The 19,902-nt window shown below is 38.7% G+C and overlaps 1 protein-coding gene and 1 pseudogene across 5 annotated transcripts in view; both read left to right on the top strand.

The window, feature by feature from the left end:
• LOC105511112 overlaps positions 1-12,023 on the top strand; it is a 64,378-nt pseudogene extending 52,355 nt beyond the window's left edge. Inside the window, exon 2 of the transcript XR_001001669.1 lies at positions 11,972-12,023. The product of XR_001001669.1 is annotated as a 60S ribosomal protein L15 pseudogene (transcript). The remainder of the gene's footprint in view (positions 1-11,971) is intronic.
• FRMD5 (FERM domain containing 5) overlaps positions 1-19,902 on the top strand; it is a 368,282-nt gene that overhangs the window by 109,504 nt on the left and 238,876 nt on the right. The window lies entirely within an intron of this gene.

Genomic DNA, 19,902 nt, shown 5'->3' with positions numbered 1-19,902 from the left:
ACTTAAAAAAAAAAAAAAAAAGCCAGGTGTGGTGGCACATGCCTGTAGTCCCAGCTACTTGAGACGCTGAGACAGGAGAATTACTTGAACCTGGGAGGTGGAGGCTGCAGTGAGCCAAGATCACACCACTGCACTCCATCCTGGGTAAGACAAGAGCAAAACTCCATCTCAAAAAAAATAAAAATAAAAATAAAAGCTATTAGATACAGTCAGGATGACTGGATTTCAGCTTTTGTGTGGCTAGACTCAGAGTGTAGGGGGGCTTTCAGAGTGCTTTTTAAATGCTCTAGGTTAAATCAGGAAGAGGGAAAGCTAGCAGAAACTGTTTAATCAGAATAGTTTGGTTGAACTCACACAAGCTTATCTTTTTAGATGTTGTGAAATTCTTTGCAACTGTATAATTCCAGATTGTTCAGATGTATTTCCAATGCCAGAGATAGTGTTGTGGCTACCTCCATAGCAAGCCTGAAAGTACCCCAGGGCTGGCCTCTTTATGGTACTTGCAAGTAGAGGATAAAAGATGTATCTTTTTGTATCTTGGATACTGGTGACCCTTGGCAATAATCTCCATCTCTCTTGAGGGAGTCAGGATGCCAAGCAAATTTTGAGGAACAGATAATAGAATGATGATATGAATCAAAACAAGGGCCAAGAATCCCAAGTTTACTTCTTCTTTCCATTCTCCAGAACCGTGGATTGCAGTTTCCACATTTTTTTTTTCAGTTTTAACAGCGTCTCCTTTTTCATAATCATACGATGGGAATTCACGTGTATCAAAGAGATTACTTGGACATTACCACCTCCAAGAGAGGTCATGGTAGATGGCCTTACTGTTGAAAATGTGGTCCATGGATCAGCAGAAGCAGCAGCAGCATTACCTGGGAGTTTGTTAGGATTTCATAATCTCAGGCCCCACTCTAGACCTACTGAATCAGGATCTGTATTTTAACAAGATCCTCAGGTGATTTGCATGCATGTTAAAGTTTGAGGAGCATTGGTAGAGGGAACTGTGGCTATTTATTTTATTGGTCATGTGCGCACTGATTTCCTGACCTCTCTGAATTATTAAAATGACTGTGAACTTACTAGAACTACTACATATTGGTGTGAGGGAGGTGTTTATATGTGAAGGTGGTTGACTTCCATGCAGAAACCGTGTAACACCCAGACTAAACAGTTTCTGATGAGGTTGTCTTTAACCTAGGAAACTGAAAGATAATGTTGTCGTGTTTTTGATGTTTGACTACTGTCCTGCTCAAGTTTATAAACATGTCCAGGAGATGGGAGCAATTTACTACTCTTCATTTGCAAAACAAGCATCTTTACTATAAGTAGCAAATAGTCTATTTTAAAGCTCAAAAGATAATTTTTAAATGAGGATTTGTTTTGCATGAAGTTTGTAGATGTTGGAAAAAGGTGACTTTGTCTAATTATTCTAATATATGAAGTTTAAAGGAATCAAGAGAATGTAAAAAATGGAGGCAGTAAAACATAGAGTCTTCTTTAAGTCACATCTGTGACAGGGTCTCTTTGAGAGGCATCAGAAGTGTCAAATGACCATTGGTGAGGAAATGGTACATTTACAGTTCTGGTTCATAGTTTTCTAAGTCTGTGGATAAAGAAAGACCCAAGACTCTGACAGAAGCTAACTCATAGATTGCTTTTCTGCTTGCGTCTCTCTCTCTTTTTTTTTTTTTCGAGACAGAGTCTTGCTTTGTTGCCAGACTGGAGTGCAGTGGCACGATCTTAAGTTCAAATGATTCTCCTGCCTCAGCCTCCCAAGTAGCTGGGACTACAAGCGCACACCACCACATCCAGCTAACTTTTGTATTTTTAGTACAGACAGAGTTTCACCATGTTAGCTAGGATGGTTTCGATCTCTTGACCTCGTGATCCGCCCGTCTTGGCCTCCCAAAGTGCTAGGATTACAGGTGTGAGCCACCACACCTGGCCTTGTGTCTCTTTTTGTAGAGAATATGCTTCCTGTTCAGTGAAGAGTCAGGTGACAGACAGTAACATAATCATTGAAGCCTGGACTTTTTATTTCGTTTTTTTGTTTGTTTGATTTTGTTTTTTGTCACTCTGACCTTTCGGGAGCATGGCATTGTTTTCTGGCTGCTTTAAGCATTTGGCTCTTGCTGATGCACATAACACAGGGTCACACCGTTCATGCTGCTGCAGGTCTTTTCTCCTAGACTTTAAGAAGATGACATTTTATGTTAGGATGCAGTACACATGTCATTCAAAGGCCGTTCTGCAGCTCCTGGAGCACAAAGACTTGCTGACTTTGCCATGATTGCATGCACATTTTTGAAAAGTCAAATGCATGTATAAAACAGTTTGTCAGGCTGGTATTGGAGGAAAACAAGAACAAGTTGAAATCAGTTGTTTGGGAAGAATATTTTGGCATGGTTTCTCTGAAGTTGAGTAAACCTAATTTGTCCTGTGTACCCATCTGGGCACACAGTAGCAGTCCTTCTGCCTACAGGAGTTTGCACACATTAGACAAGTTACTAGTCTGAATCTCCAAGACACAGATAGAGGGCTCTGTGTGTGTATGTATTTGTGTTTATACACTGTAACATGTTATTCTGTATACAGTATTAAAGGCAGAGCCCTCCCCTGAGATACATTGCTTTCTTCAGAGATCTTCCCTATAGTCTGCCCTGATAGCACCTTCTACTCCTTTTAAGGTTAGTACAGGAGCCCCTCTTCTTGTCTGTTTGACCTGGACACTTTCATAGCCATGTCATTCTAAGGGTTCAAGTCTGATCCAGATAAGCCTTATGGCCCAGGCTGCTTGTCTGAAGTCTCCCAAGAGCAGAGTTTTGCAGAGGTAAAGTGAGGCTTTGCTAAAGGCACTTCAGAATTTTTCTACAAAGTTTGCTGTTCCTGCAGGTGAGGGTAGCTGTTCTTTTTCTCCCCTTAGGTTTACTTTACTCTCACTTATCAACTCTGGCAAAGTGGATTTAACCATCAGAAGTATTCTTTATTTCAGAGAACAAAGTGGTTTTATTGAACTTCTTGTTGTCTCACTAGCTTTTGTGAAGAAAAAAAATCCTGTATGTTCCATACTAAAACGATAGCATTATAATTTTGCATCATTACCTTATTTGATTAACTGTTATCAGTCAGTCTACAAATAAACTCTTCTAGACATCCATTCTCTATTTTGTCTGTTGATTCACTATCTTTTTTTTTGTACTTTCCAAAGCAGACCCCACATTATCTGCTTTTTGTACTTTCCAAAGCAGACCCCACATTTTTTGTATGAAGCATCAGTAAGGATGAGATATGGCAAGGTTACTCACCATCATCCCTGCTTCTCACTGCCTCCTTTCTTGCTCCTGACATTTTTCAGTGAGTAGTTCCCCTGCGTGACAGCTGGAATACAGAGTGGTGACTGTCTGCACATTGACCTTAAGAACACATGTGTGGTGTATGAAATGGGCTGGCCAAGGACTGCCCTCCTGCAAGTTCCCTTCTACAAAATTTAAAGATACACACTACTAGGCCAGGTGTGGTGGCCTCACTTACAGAGTGCTGTAATCCCAGCACTTTGGGAGGCTGAGGCGGGTGGATTGCTTGAGGTCAGGAGTAAAAGACCAGCCTGGCCAACACAGTGAAACCCTGTCTCTACTAAAAATACAAAAATTAGCTGGGTGTGGTGGCTCATGCCTGTAGTCCCAGCTACCCAGGAGACTGAGGCAGGAGAATTGCTTGAACCCAGGAGGCGGAAGTTGCAGTGAACCAAGATCACACCATTGTACTCCAGCCTGGGCAACAGAGCAAGACTCTGTCTAAAAAAAAAAAAAAAAAATACACTGTACTAGATTGATCCTTCAGTAATACACTGGAGCATTTGTTTCAGGTTGTTAAATGAGTGGGCTTATGCTACTACAATTGCTTTAGTGTTTATATAGCAAAAGTGCGGCATTGTGATTAAATGGATCACCCTGAGCTGGAATGATGGACATAATTTAATTTACTCTTTTTCTTTTTTTTGTGATGGAGTTTCACTCATGTTGCCCAGGCTGGAGTGCAATGGCATGATCTTGGCTCACCGCAACCTCTGCCTCCCAGCTTCAAGCAATTCTCCTGCCTCAGCCTCCTGAGTAGCCGGGATTTCAGGCATATACCACCAGGCCTGGCTAATTTTGTACTTTTGGGAGAGACAGGCTTTCTCCATGTTGGTCAGGCTGGTCTCAATCTCCTGACCTCAGGTGATACGCCTACCTCGGCCTCCCAAAGTGTTGGGATTATAGGCCCACCCTATAATCACCCTCACCACCGGGTGAGCCACCGCACCCAGCCAATTTACTCTTATGTAGTAAGAGTAAGTCAGCCTTTCTGGAGTCTGTTTAGGATGGAAGTGGGCTTTCAAGGCCAGGCTATATCCAGTCAGGTGTCCTCTGAGTGCAGCATACAGTTGGAAGGACTAGGGCAAGAAAGGGGAGAAGGTATAGGAGCAGTTCCTTTATCTCAGTGGGTTTCCACTTGGCCATGCCAGGAGGGAATAAAGTAATTGAACTCTGGGAAAGCTACAGAATCTTGCTGCAGGGGGTACATTTGAGGAGAAGCCTGAAAATTAAATGAAGGTAAGAAAATGCAAGAAAGAAGAAGAGGCACAGGTGAATCAGAGCTCCTTCAGCAACATCTGACAGGGGCTTCCTTTTGGGCATGAAGCTCAGGGTTCATTTTTAAAGTCATGCTAAACAGAAACTGTGAATTCAAGCCAGGCGAGTTGGCTCACACCTGTAATCCCATTACTTTGGGAGGCCAAGGTGGGAGGATCGCTGTGACCCAGGAGTTTGAGACCATCCTGGGCAACATAGTGAGACCTTAGCTCAACAAAAAATTTTTTTAAAATTAGTCAAGTGTCGTGGTGCATGTCTGTGGTCCCAGCTACTCAGGAGACTGGGGCAGGAGGATCTCTTGAGCCCAGGAGGTTGAGGGTGCAGTGAGCCATGATTATACCACTGCACTCCAGCCTGGGCAACAGAGCAAGACTCTGACTCAAAGAAAAAAAAAAAAAAAAAGAAAGTATGAATCCCCTGGAGGTGCTCTTTAGATGAATGGAGTCTAAGTCCTGTCCCTTAGAGATTCTGATGAGGTCTCAGATGGACTCGTGGAATCTGTATGTTTTCAAATGCTCTAGATGAGTCTTATGCTTGGGTAATTTTGAGAAATACTCTGCTGCTGGATTATATTAATCTTGTTGGGTGGGACTATATGTTGGCTGGCTCCCTAGGGGTCCAGTGAGTAATGCACAGTGAATCACTGGATCATGGTAATGTTATATCTATGGATATAATAATTCAGTCAGAGCTTTCTAGAGAGGCCATTTCAATGTGTTCCTCAATGAATTTTCTTAAAACTGTTTATCAGCACAATTGAAATTTGTTGGATGAACTTGGTCTGATTAAAGAGATGAAAAATGGCTTTTGAACTCATTGCCCCTTTATCTCCCAAAGTGTCTTTCAGAATATTGATATGCATATATCAGTAACTCAGAGTGAATATTAGCTGCAAAATAAAACACGAATCATAGGCTTTGGGTTTACATTATGACACAAAACTTTTAAGTATGTGTGACCTAAAATAATTTGTGCTACAATCAAAAGAAAATGTTAAATAAAATGGAAAATAAAACTCTTAGATGTCTGTACTGGTGATGAATAAGTTGAACATGGTAGGAGCTTGATAAATACTAGAGGAATTCCAACACACTGTTAAGTGTGAGTTTGGTGGCTCAATAAAACGTGTATGTCCTAGTTAGGACTAATGGGTTATAGGTGTCTGAGAAGAACTTGAGTTAGCCTTAGCAGAAAGAGGGGTTTATTATAAGGATGTAGAGGTTGCCAGACCTAAGAATGAGAGCAGCTGGGCCTCAGAGGGAGACTGGAATTAGGGAACAAATGGAAAGCCGGCCTGGACCTGGGAGGTGCCCATGCTCCCTCTCCCTCTGCTTTTTGACCAAGCTGCAGTACCTGAGTAACTCATGAAGACACTGCCTTGATTTGTTCTCATGGTTCCAATTCCAAACTCCCAGGAGAAGGAATCTGGCTGGCCTGGCTTGGGTCAGTGTGTATCCTGGGTTCATGGTAAGCACATATGCCAGAGTCCATATGTTTCTGGGGATATGGAATGCAGTGTGGAAGTATGGTCTTTGAGAAAGAGGGTTCTTGCAAGCTGATTCACTCACCCCAAAATGCAACCATTATGATACATAATGGTGAAGACTTTTATGATTATTTTTTTCAGTGGGGCTGGGTTGTATTGCTCCATTAAGATATTAGCATGGTTGCAGTGTTTTGTCAACAGAGTATTGTCTCTCATCCATGCTTTTGCATAATCTAATAGATGTAGTCATTTCTACCCTTCTTCACCTGACTAGCCTCAGTCATGTTCAAGTTTCAGATTAAATAACTTCAGGAGAAGTGCTCATCGGTCAGTGTTCCTTGTTTCTTCATGCCCTTCCCTTTCCCTACCCTGATAAGATCAAGTTTCTTTTTGTTCTGAAGGAAGGAATGGAAGAGAGTTTAGAAAATATGTACATTCCTAAAAATACTCCCTATCTAATGTATACAAGTTTCTGTGTTAATTTTTGTGAGTAATAAAAAGGGAGTAATGGCCGGTGCAGTGGCTCACACCTGTAATCCCAGCACTTTGGAAGGCTGAGGTGGGTGGATCACGAGGTTAAGAGATCTAGACCATCCTGACCAACATGGTGAAACCCTGTCTCTACTAAAAATACAAAAATTAGCTGGGAGTGGTGGTGCACGCCTGTAGTCCCAGCTACTCGGGAAGCTGAAGCAGGAGATTCACTGGAACCCGGGAGGTGGAGGTTGCAGTGAGCCGAGATTGTGCCACAGAACTCCAGCCTGGCGACAGAGTGAGACTGTCTCAAAAAAAAAAAGGAGTAAGACAGAGGATAGAATAAATACACAATTACTATAATGCGAAGTAAAATAAAAGTTTCAGAGGACATTATAGGGAGAGAAACACTAGGCCTTGAAATTTAGATTATGTTTCTAGAGACTGATGTGGGGAGAGGAGGAAAAGGATTCTAGGTGCAGAAGTCAGAAAGAAGTAGGAGCATGGTTGTAGCAAAATTCTAGATGAGCAAAACCCATTTCACTAGAACAGAGGGCAAGGGTGCAGTAGGAGATGAATCTAGAAAGGATCACTTGGCTCATATCCTATGATGAACAGAGTGAGGAAATTACACTTAATTCCTTTGGCAATGGGTTGATGAATTTTGTGCAGAATACATCATTAGAATGTAAGCTTCATGAGATAAGATGACAACAACAACTGTGTGTCTTTTTCTCTGAATCTTTAGAGTCTAGCACAGTGTCTGGCATAGAGAGTGTGTGCTTAAGAAATATTTGTGACTTCGTGAATCACAGCTGTATCTTAGCAACGTTAATTTGGCAGCACCAAATAGAATGAGTTATAGGGGAAGACTGGGAGCTGTGAGACCAATTTGGAGGTGAATATGGTAGCTTGGCTGAGAATTAATGAAGACCTTTGAGCTAGAACAGAAAGGATGGAGGCTGACTTGTAGAACATTGTGGAAATGGAATCTGAAGGACCAGACATACAGGAGAGGGAAGAGACCCTTTGAATCAAGGGACTAGATTCCCAAAAGAGACTGATGACCAAAAGAAAAATACCTACACGTTACTGTTTTATGAGAGAAAAATATGAAGCAGTTTATTTCCCTTTTTAAATTAAAAAATGGGAATATTAAACTTAAATACTTGAAAGTCTGCTTCTCTTACATCCTGTGTCATCATACAGTGAGATGCTCTGTTTATATTTCATGTAGGATGTCAGCTCTCAGCTCTATCCTAACATTCATACATAGGCACTATGTATTTTTCCTTCCTCTCTTGACTGAGGGGAAGCAGGGAGAGAGGAGAATAGAGGCTCAGCAGCACACAATTCTAGAGAAAAAGCAAAACCGACCAGTTAAAAAAAAAATTCCCATGGGTGGAAGAAAATTAAGAGTTAGCACTGGCCTAAAGTTTGTTTACTCAATAAAAAAAAGTTTGTGGAAAAAAGATGAGTATTTAATGAACCAGACACCATGTATATAAGGGTATTTCTTATACACCTCCTTCTGGAATTTAGCACTGTAAGATTCATTCAGTTACTGATTCCCATTTTTCCCCCATCACAAAATCTTGTTCACATTAATATGCTGTGATTTATCTTCTTCCAAAGTCTCCTGTGCTTAGAAAAGAAGAGCTAAAATTAGTCAGGAAAGCATTCATTAAGGACTGGATCATGGGCATTCCACTAAGCACTGGTGATAAGGAGACTTCTAAGTTATGCTTTCTGTTCTTAAGGAATTTATTAACCTGGTTGAAGAAACAGGGTATATATGTGTGTGTGTGCATGTGTTTGTGTGTGTGTGCGTGCTTATATATCTATATCCGGCTATATATGTAAAATGTAAATAATATCATAAACATATGCCAAGTGCTAAATAAGCTTGATTTCATAATATTTGTTTCACAAAGAGGTTAAAAACCACCAGTCAAGTATACCGTACCACCCGTCGGGTATACTGTACCACTTAGGTGGATTTAACATTTTCTTCTCCTGAAGAAAAATACTTCAGTATTTCCCAAAGATTTCATTGAGAGAGAAAATTGTGTTTGACAAATTAAATAGAATACCATTATTAATAGCTTATAGTTGCTATAAATTGATCTCAAATGCTTGGTGCTTGAATAATGGAACAGGTTCTGTGATTTATAGTGTAAGTTCATTGCTAGGTGTTTCCATAGTTACAGTGCTCTTTGTGCAGGGTCCCCAAACTGGTTGTGTTAGGTTGTCTCAAATTGCCCATTTTCTCAGATTATGTATTTGCAGGCTTTTGTAATGGAAAGAATTTAGTTGTCATGGTAAGGATTCATAGTAGTCTTTTAAAAATTTCAAAACATGGGCTGTAGAGTGATTAAAATACAGCACTTTCTTTGGAAATAAGTACTATAATACTTAATTTTAAAATGCACATTGTCAGAAGAAAATTGCAGTTCTTCACCCAGGCACAGTGGCTCATGCCTGTAATCCCAGCACTTTGGGAGGGTGAGGTGGGTGGATCACCTGAGGTCATGAATTTGAGACTAGCCTGGCCAACATGGTGAAACCCCGTCTCTACTAAAAATATAAAAATTAGCTGGGCGTGGTGGTAGGCACCTATAATCCCAGCTACTCAAAAGGCTGAGGCGGGAGAATCACTTGAGCCCAGGAGGTAGAGGTTGTAGTGAGCCGAGATTGCTCCATTGCTCTTCGCCAGCCTGGACGACAAGAATGAAAAAAAAAAAAAAAAAAAAAAGACAGTTATTCATCTCTTTGGTAATTCAGACAGGCAGGGCTTCCATAACATTTTATCTTTAATTTTAAAATATTGAGCTAGCTATTGTGGCTAAATATTGTATATGCTGAGATATAGTTACAAATCAAATGGGACATCTAAAGAGAGCAGTACTCGCTAGGGATTTTGTTTACGTAATCTCAGTAATTTTATGGGCAAGCATGCTGAGGATCTAGGAGATTAAATAACTCACTTATGACCTTGCAGCTTATAAATGGGATCTAAAATTGTACCCTATACCACAGATTTTCGGATTCTTGGCCCCAACTTCAGGATAGACAAGTTTAAAATGGGAATTCAAGTAGGAGCTCCCTAAACACAGATCAAGTTCAAGTGAAGTGAGAGACGGAAGTGAGCATTCATGCATGTGTGCGTGCATGCAGGGTCTACACTGCTAAGGGTTAGTGTGATGGAGGTCTTTGCTGTGTTCTTTCTTTATGATAAATAGTGAGAGAAGTGGAAGGCAAAATTTCATTAGCCTTTCTCTTTGTTCCTGCTTTATAATAGGCACTTCTGATGTCTTGACTTACCTGGCTACATGCACTGCAGACATCTTCCACTGAAATTCTTTCTGTTCTTTATGTCCCAGTTGCTTTGCTTCTGCTTGCTCTGACTGCAGAAAACCACCCAAATAAAATGCCTCCTGTTAGGAAGTGATCAACTTTTTTTTTTTTGACATGGGATCTGGCTCTATTGCCCCGGCTGGAGTATAGTGGCATGACTTTGGCTCACTGCAAGCTACGCATCCTGGGCTCAAGTCATCCTCCCACCTCAGCCTCCCAAATACCTGGAACTATGGGCACATGCCACCACACCCGGCCAACTTTTGTATTTTTTGTAGAGACTGGGTTTTGCCATGCTAACCAGGCTGGTCTTGAACTCTTGAACTCAAGTGATTCTCCCATGTGGACTCCCAAAGTGCTGGGATTACAGGTGGGGACCACCATGCCCAGCCCTGATAAACTTTTTAAAGGACAAGCAAACATGCCTGTTTATCTACTGGAAATTCTGGTACTGACAAGCAGTGGTCAGTTCCACATTACACATATACTTAAAGCCATTGTTAATAGTTTTATGTGGTATTTCTTTTCTTGTTCTATATATAAAAATGGACTCACAAAGAAAGATTTAAAAGCATGTCTGAGGTTGTAAAGTATATTCATGCTGTAGAATGGGAAAAGGGAGGGCAAACAAATGTGAGACCCAGAGTCACCATCTTTCTGTCCCCTCCTGTGCTGATAAATTCTTTCTATTTTATCAGTCCACTAGCCAACTTTTATTTTCTCTTGAAACCTGAGTTTTTAATATAAGTCTATAAAATATAGAATAAATATGAAACTTATCAGTAATATTAAGAATCCATTTATATTATACATTAAGGAGTTCCTTGAAAAATAAGCCACTTTGACTGGGTCAGGAGAAAACCACTACTGAGTGAAAGAGCTTAATAGTTTAGGGGCTTAGAGCTGATGGCTTTGTAGTCAGACTGAACAGGGTTCGGATCCCACCTCTGACGTCACTGGCTGTGTGCCTTTGGGCAAGCTAGTTAACCTTTTTAAACCTCGGCTTCCTCCTTTATAAAATGAAGATACTAGTAGTTTTTGTCTCCCAGAGTTAATGTGACAATTAAAGGAGGGCACATATATAAAGTATATCATAGTGCCTGGCATATGGTATGGAATGAATAACTGACAGCCTCCAGTATTGTTTTCTCTCCTCTTAACTTCAATCCTGAGTACCTCTCTGTACACCCAAGGTTTTGGGGAAGGAAGGGGAGAAAATGTGAGGAGGGATAACCTGAAACAGTTGATATCTGTCAGAGGTGCACACATGGAATGAAAACCTGTGGAACAAGAATCAGAGCATCATTTCTGTTTTCTAAGTCCTGATATTGCTTAAATACTTAAATAAAGAAATATTGTAATTATCGTAGAGTGATCTTAAATTTGTTGGATTTTTACCATATATTTATGATTCTGTTTATATTAAATGTTCAGAATAGGCAAATCTATAGAGACACAAAGTCAATTAGGGGTTGCGTAGAGCTGTTGGGGACAGAGTTAATGGAAAGTGAGGAGTGACTGCTAATGGGCACAGGATTTCTTTTGGGAATGGTGAAAATGCTCTAAAACTGATTGTGGTGATGGTTGCATAACTGTGAATACACTAAAAACCATTGAATTGTATATGTTAAATGGGTGGGATTGTGAATTATATCTCAATAAAGATGTTTAAAATTGGGGGAGTTTTTTCCTATCTCATCAACCAGAATGTAACTTTCTTGGAGAACAAGACCTATATCTTTCCTCTCTAAACACTCAGCCTAGCATAAAAACTAGCACATAGTAGATGTTCACGAAATGTTGAATAATGAATAACTCCTTGAGTAAGTCTAGGACAGAATTCCCAAACAGTGTGACTCACCATACAGGAATTACTTCAGCTAGAGTAGTTTTACTTCAACTCAGTGTAACTACTGGACTTTCAATTTTGATTTTATTTGCATTCCCACAAAAGTTTGAAGATTGCTGGGCTGGAATACCAAATTTTATTCCTAAATGCAATTTACTGTTTCTTCAGTGCTTGGGATGATGATGATGATGATGATGATGATGATGATGATAGCCGCTGATATTTACTGAGCACTTTCTATGCTTCAGGCACTATTCTAAGCATTTAAAATAAATGAATAAATAAATATGTGTATATATATCTCATTTAATCCTCACAACAATTTGGGGATGGGTTCTATTATAGTTCTCATGTTCCAGATAAGGACATTGAGGAAAAGTAACTTGCATAGGTTCAGGCAGGTAGTAAGTGGTGGAGCCAAAGTTCAATATGGCACCAAAACCTGTACTTTTAACTACTGCACTAGAATGTGCCATAACGTTTTGGATCATATATTTCAAAGGAACCTGCCTTGACTACTTTCTTCTCTGAATTCATTGCATGTGTTGACTGCATTACTCTTAAGTTTTTATATTATTACTTGTTATATTGTAGGGCTTTTGTGAGTCCTGCTTACTCTCTTTTCAAACGTGGGCAGGCTCGGTTGCTCACGCCTGGAATCCCAACGCTTAAGGAGGCTAAGGCAGGGACGTTGCAGTGAGCCGAGATTGCGCCACTGCACTCTAGCCTGGGTGATAGAATGAGACTCTGTCTCAAACAAACAAACAAACAAACAAACAAACAAAAAAACACTGGTAAGGGCAGAGGCTACCTCTTTATCTGTTTCTAACCCTGGCCATTGTTGTCCTGTGTTGCCCTTTTATATTATCAAGATCATGAATGATGATGATTTTTACAGTGAATGGAAATCCTCTCCGTAGTACTGCTTTATTTTAAGGTCAGTGTCCCTTTTATAACACAAGTGTTTCATAAAAGCCATGATTATTGCTTTTTAATGATAGACTAATCTTTCTGCCTCACCCCTATCAGTCCTACCCTTTAAATATCTCCATGGAAATGCTCTATCAATAGGCCAATATTCACCTTTTAAAAATTGTGGTAAATACACATAATATAAAATCTATCACTGTAACCATTTTTAGTGTATCATTCAGTGGCATTAAGTACATTTACAGTGTTATGTAACCTCATCACTCACTAGTTCCGGAAGACTTTCATTACCCCAAAAGGTAACCCACTTAGCAGTCCCTCCTATTTCTCTCCTACCTGCAGGCCCTGGCAACCACTAATCTGCTTCCTGTCTCTGTAGATTTGCCTATTCTGGATACTTTATATAAGTAGAATTATCTAATATGTGGCCTTTGGCATCTTTCACTTAACATACTGCCTTTTCAGGGTTCATCCGTGTTGTATCTAGTATTAATACTTCATTCCTTTTCACAACTGAATAATATTTCATTGCATGAATATACCACATTTAGTTTATCCATTCATCTGTTGATGTTTGGGTTGTTTCCATCTTTTGGCTGTTATGAATGGAGCTGCTATAAACATTCATGTGTAAGTATTTGAACACCTGATTTTAATTCTTTTGAGTATATGCCTAGAAGTGGAATTGCTATATTGTATGGTAGTTCTATGTTTAGCTTATTGAGAAAACTCTAATATCCCTTGTATAATTTTATAGATATTGTATAACACATATGGATGTTATTGCTTGTATCATTATTAAATACCTCTCTTTTTCTCATTCCTGGAGTCTTCAGGCCCTCTTGGTTCTACCTTTTAAAATTATCTCCTGAATATGACAGGAGATAATTAAAAGCTTCCATTTCCATTCAAACCATCAGACTGTTAGTATATTTTACCTAACCAGTTGCTAACTGATTTGGGCAAATTATTTAATGTCTTCGAGTCTCCATTTCATTATTGATAGGATAATGTATATATAGGGTTGTCATAATTGAGATAATACATATAAAGCTCTTAGTCTTCTGATGGCATAACAGGGCTCGATAAATGTTTGTGATTATTAATAGTCTTTTAACCTGTCTCTCTTCCTCAGATCTACCTCAAAATTTATTAGCCATACTGCTGGCAGAGTAATTTTTCTTAATTGCGAAATTAACCATTGCTTCCCTATTTTGTATTTTCTTATAACTCTCTATGCCTATAAGATAATGCCCAAACTTTTTAGCTTGATTTGGGATGCCCCTCTTTGGCTTCTCTTGGCCTATGTGGCTCCTTGTCAAGACCAGTATTGGCATCCCAACCACAGGGCTGCCATAGTATCAGGTCATTTGCTTTCTCTTCTGTTTTCTTACTTAATTTTCCTACTTTGACCTCTAAGTAGTTCCCTTATCTTCTTGAAAACTTAGCTATGTATTTTAAAAAAATGTTTGCTATATTTTATTCTGAAGTTTCTTTGAGTTTTGTTGGGGGAGGCTATTTAGGTTATCTGGTCTACCCTATTGACAGAAATGTCTTTTTTATATTTCTTGTCGAATTTCCTATCTTGCCACTTTGCTTCTCATACAGAACTTGGGGCTAGAAGTGGGTTCCATATGTCTTTATATTCCTAGGCTCTAGAGCATAGTGTTTATATAATATCTATTTAATGAATATTCTCCAAACCACAGTGTTTATTTGGAATACTTGTTTACCTTCTAAAATTCACAACAAACTGATTGCTGCAATTGCCAAATAAGAATCTATATAAATGACAGCTGCTGAGTGAAGTTTGTACATAGGGGAACATTTCCTGGTAGCCATATTACATTTCCATAAGTAAATCTCTTGGTGCTCAGATCACAATCATTTATGTGTAATGATATCTAGATGTGGTTTATACCACATCCCCAGATTGCTTCCCCAGATTATATATCAAAGTCAAATCTTTTGGCAGAATTATAATTGCCCATGGGGAATGGTGGCCTCTGAGTTTCATAGCTCAGGGATGTATTGTTGGAACTGCTGTCAGTTTTTCACTAGAGATATAACAATTGAAGTGTCTTACATTTCTATAGTTCTTTTTAAAAAACAAATTTGAGATACAACACATACCATACAGTTCACCCATTTAAAGTGTACAATTCAATGGAATAAAAGCTAAAGGATGATTAGCCTGGAAAAGAGAGAAAACTTAAAAGAATGTGACAGCTTCCTCCAGTATTAGAAGGTCTATCATGTGGATCATGTAGAAAAAGGGTTTAAGTCTGTGCTGTGTTGCCCCAACGGGAAGAACCAGAAAGTTGCAAGGAGGTAGATTTATATCAACATTTATATCTGAATTCATATCAGAAGAATTTCTGACAGTTGGCATTAGTTGAAAATAAAGTGAGCTCTCTCGGGAGTTCATAAAACGCCATCAATAATAGTATCCAAACAGGAGCAAGACGACTGGTAGTGGGGAATTCTGTAATGGTGATTCAGGCATCCCGTGGGTTGTGTTAGATGATTTCTGTGGTCTCTTTCTACCATGAGAGATCGATTCTTTGAAGGCTAGAGAAAACAAAGGGAGAAGTTTACAGCTTGCAAAACAGGGGGTTTGTATAATGTAAAGATAGGCGTGTTATCATCTTCTTGAAATTTGGTACTCAAAACATAAAATTTGAGGTTAGTCTCCTCATTATATAGATGGGACATTCAGATACAGAGGTTTTTTTTTTGTTTTTGTTTTTTTTTTTTTTGAGATGGAGTCTCGCTCTGTCGCCCGGGCTGGAGTGCACTGGCCGGATCTCAGCTCACTGCAAGCTCCGCCTCCCAGGTTCACGCCATTCTCCTGCCTCAGCCTCCCGAGTAGCTGGGACTACAGGCGCCCGCCACCTCGCCCGGCTCGTTTTTTGTATTTTTTATTAGAGACGGGGTTTCACTGTGTTAGCCAGGATGGTCTCGATCTCCTGACCTCGTGATCCGCCCGTCTCGGCCTCCCAAAGTGCTGGGATTACAGGCTTGAGCCACCGCGCCCAGCCAGATACAGAGGTTATTAAACATTGCCCAAGATCAAATAGCCAGTCAATGGCAGAGTTGGAACTAGACTCCCTATTGTTTTAAGACAAGTAAAGGAATTATTCATTTTAATAATTAAGATAAAAATAATTTACTGGATGGAAAAAACAGGTCCAAGACTAGGTTATGACCTCATCCTTAATGTATTATTAATGAAAGGTAAGTATGTTCAGGATACCTTTCAAACCTTTTGAGGATACGATCAAAGAGTATGAATGGACAAGCTTTACTACAAAACTTACCCTGGTGCTGCTGACAGAAAGAAGATATTGAACTGAATGAACCACTTATTTAACACAGAATGGCTTTTAAACTGTGTATGTCTTTATGTTTTTTCTCTCTTTGCTTTTATCATTGTTTTTGAATATTTTATTATTTCCATAGTTTGATCCCATGTATCCCATTTTATTCCAAGTCCACTTTTATCTCAGCATTTTGAATGTTCAACACAAACAACAAATGCATTAAACAGCAAGGCACTGTAACTTCTAACATCAATAACAGTAAAAGCAGTAAGGCATTCAAGAACAATGAAATAAAAGCAGTGGGGAAAAAAAATCCTGGGTTCAGATGAAGCTCGGCTAGGAGTATATCAGCCAATAGTGAAGCTTGAGCAGGATCACTGAGGTTAGAAACAATTGTGCCAGACTATGGATGGACATCAGTTCTGTCCTTCAAATTTAAACACATAGCATTAAAATATTACAATTAGTAACCAAGCAAGACTGGCATGAGAAAATGAAATCTAATCTTGATCCTTGTTTTAAATATTTTAAGAGGAGTTTATCAAATAAATTTTCTTGCTTAAGTGGATGCATTTAGAAGTAATGGGACCATATAGATTTGCCCTGTGAGATTACACGTCTTAATCTTCCTCCTGGCATACCAAAGAGAGTAGGATATTTGCATATTTCCAGTTATTTTTTCACTTTTTAAAAATCACATGAAATGTCCTGTGATATTTATATATGACCACCACTGAGGTCCAAAGGTAAAAGAAGGACATTTTAATCTGTCTTTTAAGGTGTATAATCAGAAAGGGTTTGAGGAGCTTGTCATGAATTACGAGCACTTTCAGTGAATTGCTTTCAGAGTATTTTCAGCACAAAATCCTGTGAAATTTAGGTTCATAATTGCATCACACTCCTTTGGTACCATTGTTGGAGTCAGAATTCACTTGGGAAAAAACTAACTTAATTGGCAAACTTTATCTCTTCTTCCTTCAGTACACCTGCAAAGTGCTTATCATAATGGGAATTATGCTTGTTCCAAGGAGAAGCTATCCTTGTGAATTAGCCAATTAGCTAGTGTTTCATATCTTATCTTTCATTCCCAAGCCTGTGATTTTTTTTCCTCTAAGTACCAACACTTATTTGTGAGCTTGCAAATTGAAATGTATGTATTCCTTTGCTTGACATCTCATCACTGTGTAATATGACCTTCAGCTATGCTTTTAGGAAGTGATTATGTATATCTGAATTAAAAAAATATCTTCAGACTGTTTGTGGAAACTGATTTTTTAAAACAAATTTTAAAGGAACTTCCTGTCTCATAGAATTTCTTGGCATATAAAACAAGGGAGTCTTCAATAGAAGTGAAAGAATACTGAATGCGATTTGTACAAAACAGCACATTTGGCTGTCAATTATGGACAAAATCACCAGAAAGCAAACACCTGGTCTCTCCAGGGAGGAGGACTGATTGTCACATAGCAAGAATACTGGCTGACCTAGCATAGTTCAATATATGGGGTGGAGAGTATCTCACCACAGAAAAGTCATTTGAGAATACATTTAAAAATATATTAGTTTGGTTTTGCCAGTGCAGACTTATTCTCGATTAGCAGAGTGTTTTTGAAGGAGATTTGCTGCAACCTCTAAAGTCAACTTTTCCCCTCTGTGTTCTGATATGAGCTAGTGGCGTATGGGGACCCTTACCTTTGTTTTGTAGGGTTAATGTGAGCAAGAAAGAATCTGTGTGAAATTTTGAACAGTCCTAAGAATTTTGATATTTATAAAAATAAAAAAAAATTATGTTTGAAAATAAATTGTTCTACTGTTCCCAAAGTGCCAAGAAAAATGAAAGAATTTTTGGGAAAAGCAGGTTTCAGAATAATTTCACAGCCAATTGTCATTTCTTGGATCATGAAAGGCCTTAGGATATTGGTGTTGACATTTTGGGTTCACTTTTCTTCTTCATTGTCCTCTGAGGCTGTCTATATGTAGCAGATGGACCAGATTGTGGCACGGCTGACCTGTTAATTTTCACTATTTCCATTATTAGAAACTTTCACTGGTTATGTCGCAGTTTACATTAGCCACAAAAATGGCCAAAATGAATGGATTTTTAAATTACCTTGTAAGCTATTCATTTATGGCCCCAAAACACAGACAAAATGTCAGTTCAAAATTTTATTTGAGGAGGATATAAATCAGTTTGAACAATAATTTTAAATACATGTTAATAATTCTTTTCATTAATCCTCTGAGTTCCAAAGCACAGAGAAAGAATCCCATAGGATCTCAGTAAATGTAAAATATAAGTAAACGATTGGACTATAGTTCATTTTTGTGTGTGAAAGAATATAACAAGCGTCTTCCTGTTGTTTATTATTTCTGGCTTGTTACTGGATTCCACCTAAAGGTTTCTGTTTCCTGAAATAGTTGATCCCAGATCTCTATGAATCACAATGCTGATTTGCTTTTCTTTCTGTATGTATAACAGAGAACTTTGTGGTAACACATAGTTGAGGATTTTAAGCAGTCAGTAAAGACAGAAAAATTAAAGGAGAGAAAATCCAGAACAAGCTGTTCAAAACTAATCAGTAGGAAATTATGTAAACTTAATTAACTAGGGCATCAAGGGAAGGTCTACGGAGTGTAATGAAATTTTTTTAGAAATGAGGCAAAGCAGCCAAACTAAAATAGGGTTAGTTGAAGTGTTCCCAAAAGGGAAGGAGGGAGTATCCTTCCTGCATAAGGAGCCTTGCTTGACCTCCTGCCTTATTTCTGGCTGTGAATCTCTATGCCGTGATCCTCAGTGGGGTAGGTATACAAGGAGAGTATGGTGCCAAATGAACCAAAAAAAGTAGATCTCATTTGTATTATTTATTGAATGATTCTCATATAGTAAAATGGAGACTGAAATACAGGCATTATGGCTGAGCTGCAAACCTCTGACCTTCCATTTGCAAATGAAACAAAACAATTAGCCAGGATTTAGAGGAAGCTCATAAATTTCACATCTGGGTAGACCAGCTGGAGAAAGACTTGAGGGTTCTCTGTCTAGGACTCAATTCAGTTCAATTTTTAAAAAATTTATCAAACACCTGCCTGTTCTGTTAAAAATGATGTGCTAATGTTGCATGGAACAAATAGCTGAGTGAGGCATTTCATTGCCTTTTAAGAGCGTATAATCTATTATGGACAAAGAGACAAGTACACAAACAATAAGCGTACCAGGAGGTGGTACAAAATAATACTCCTATGTCTGAAGACTCCTAAATGTTTTTTCCTAGTCTCGTTTTCTCTTGTAAGCCCCAGATCTGAGTAGTCAACTGCCTTTTGGACCTCTCCCATCAACTTTTGAGTAGAGAAATGTAAACTTTCTGTTTCTGATAACTTCAAGTAGATTTAGAAATGTAGACACACGTACAAAAATGGAGTGTTTTCTGAAAGCTATCATTTGGGTTGCAAATATAGAATTCAGGTTTTTTCAGCACACATGAGAAGTGATAATTGTTATATATACGTACACAATCCCATATACCTACAAACCCTTTATGACAAGGACAGATTGTAAAACACAGTACTGTCAAATTTTGGAAGATAAAGAATGCATATATAAATTCTTCATTTAAAATTGGGTTTGGAAATTCAAACAAAATTAAAGGAGATAAAAAGTTTTATTTTGTTATTCCTTTATAGCCTCAGTCACATGCTTTAGTTTTTTTTAGTTGTGGTTTTATATATATATACATATATATATATAAAACATATAAGCATTTTAAACGTTTTTAGGTATACAGTACAGTGGCATTAAGAACATTCACATTATTGTGCTAACATTACTGCCATTCATCCCCAGCACTT

The sequence above is a fragment of the Colobus angolensis genome, unplaced genomic scaffold (genome assembly GCF_000951035.1).
Source record: "Colobus angolensis palliatus isolate OR3802 unplaced genomic scaffold, Cang.pa_1.0 Scaffold199, whole genome shotgun sequence".
In the NCBI taxonomy this organism is placed as follows: Eukaryota; Metazoa; Chordata; class Mammalia; order Primates; family Cercopithecidae; genus Colobus; species Colobus angolensis.
Note: the sequence above shows the minus strand (reverse complement) of the source record. Positions and strands in the feature narration are given on the sequence as shown.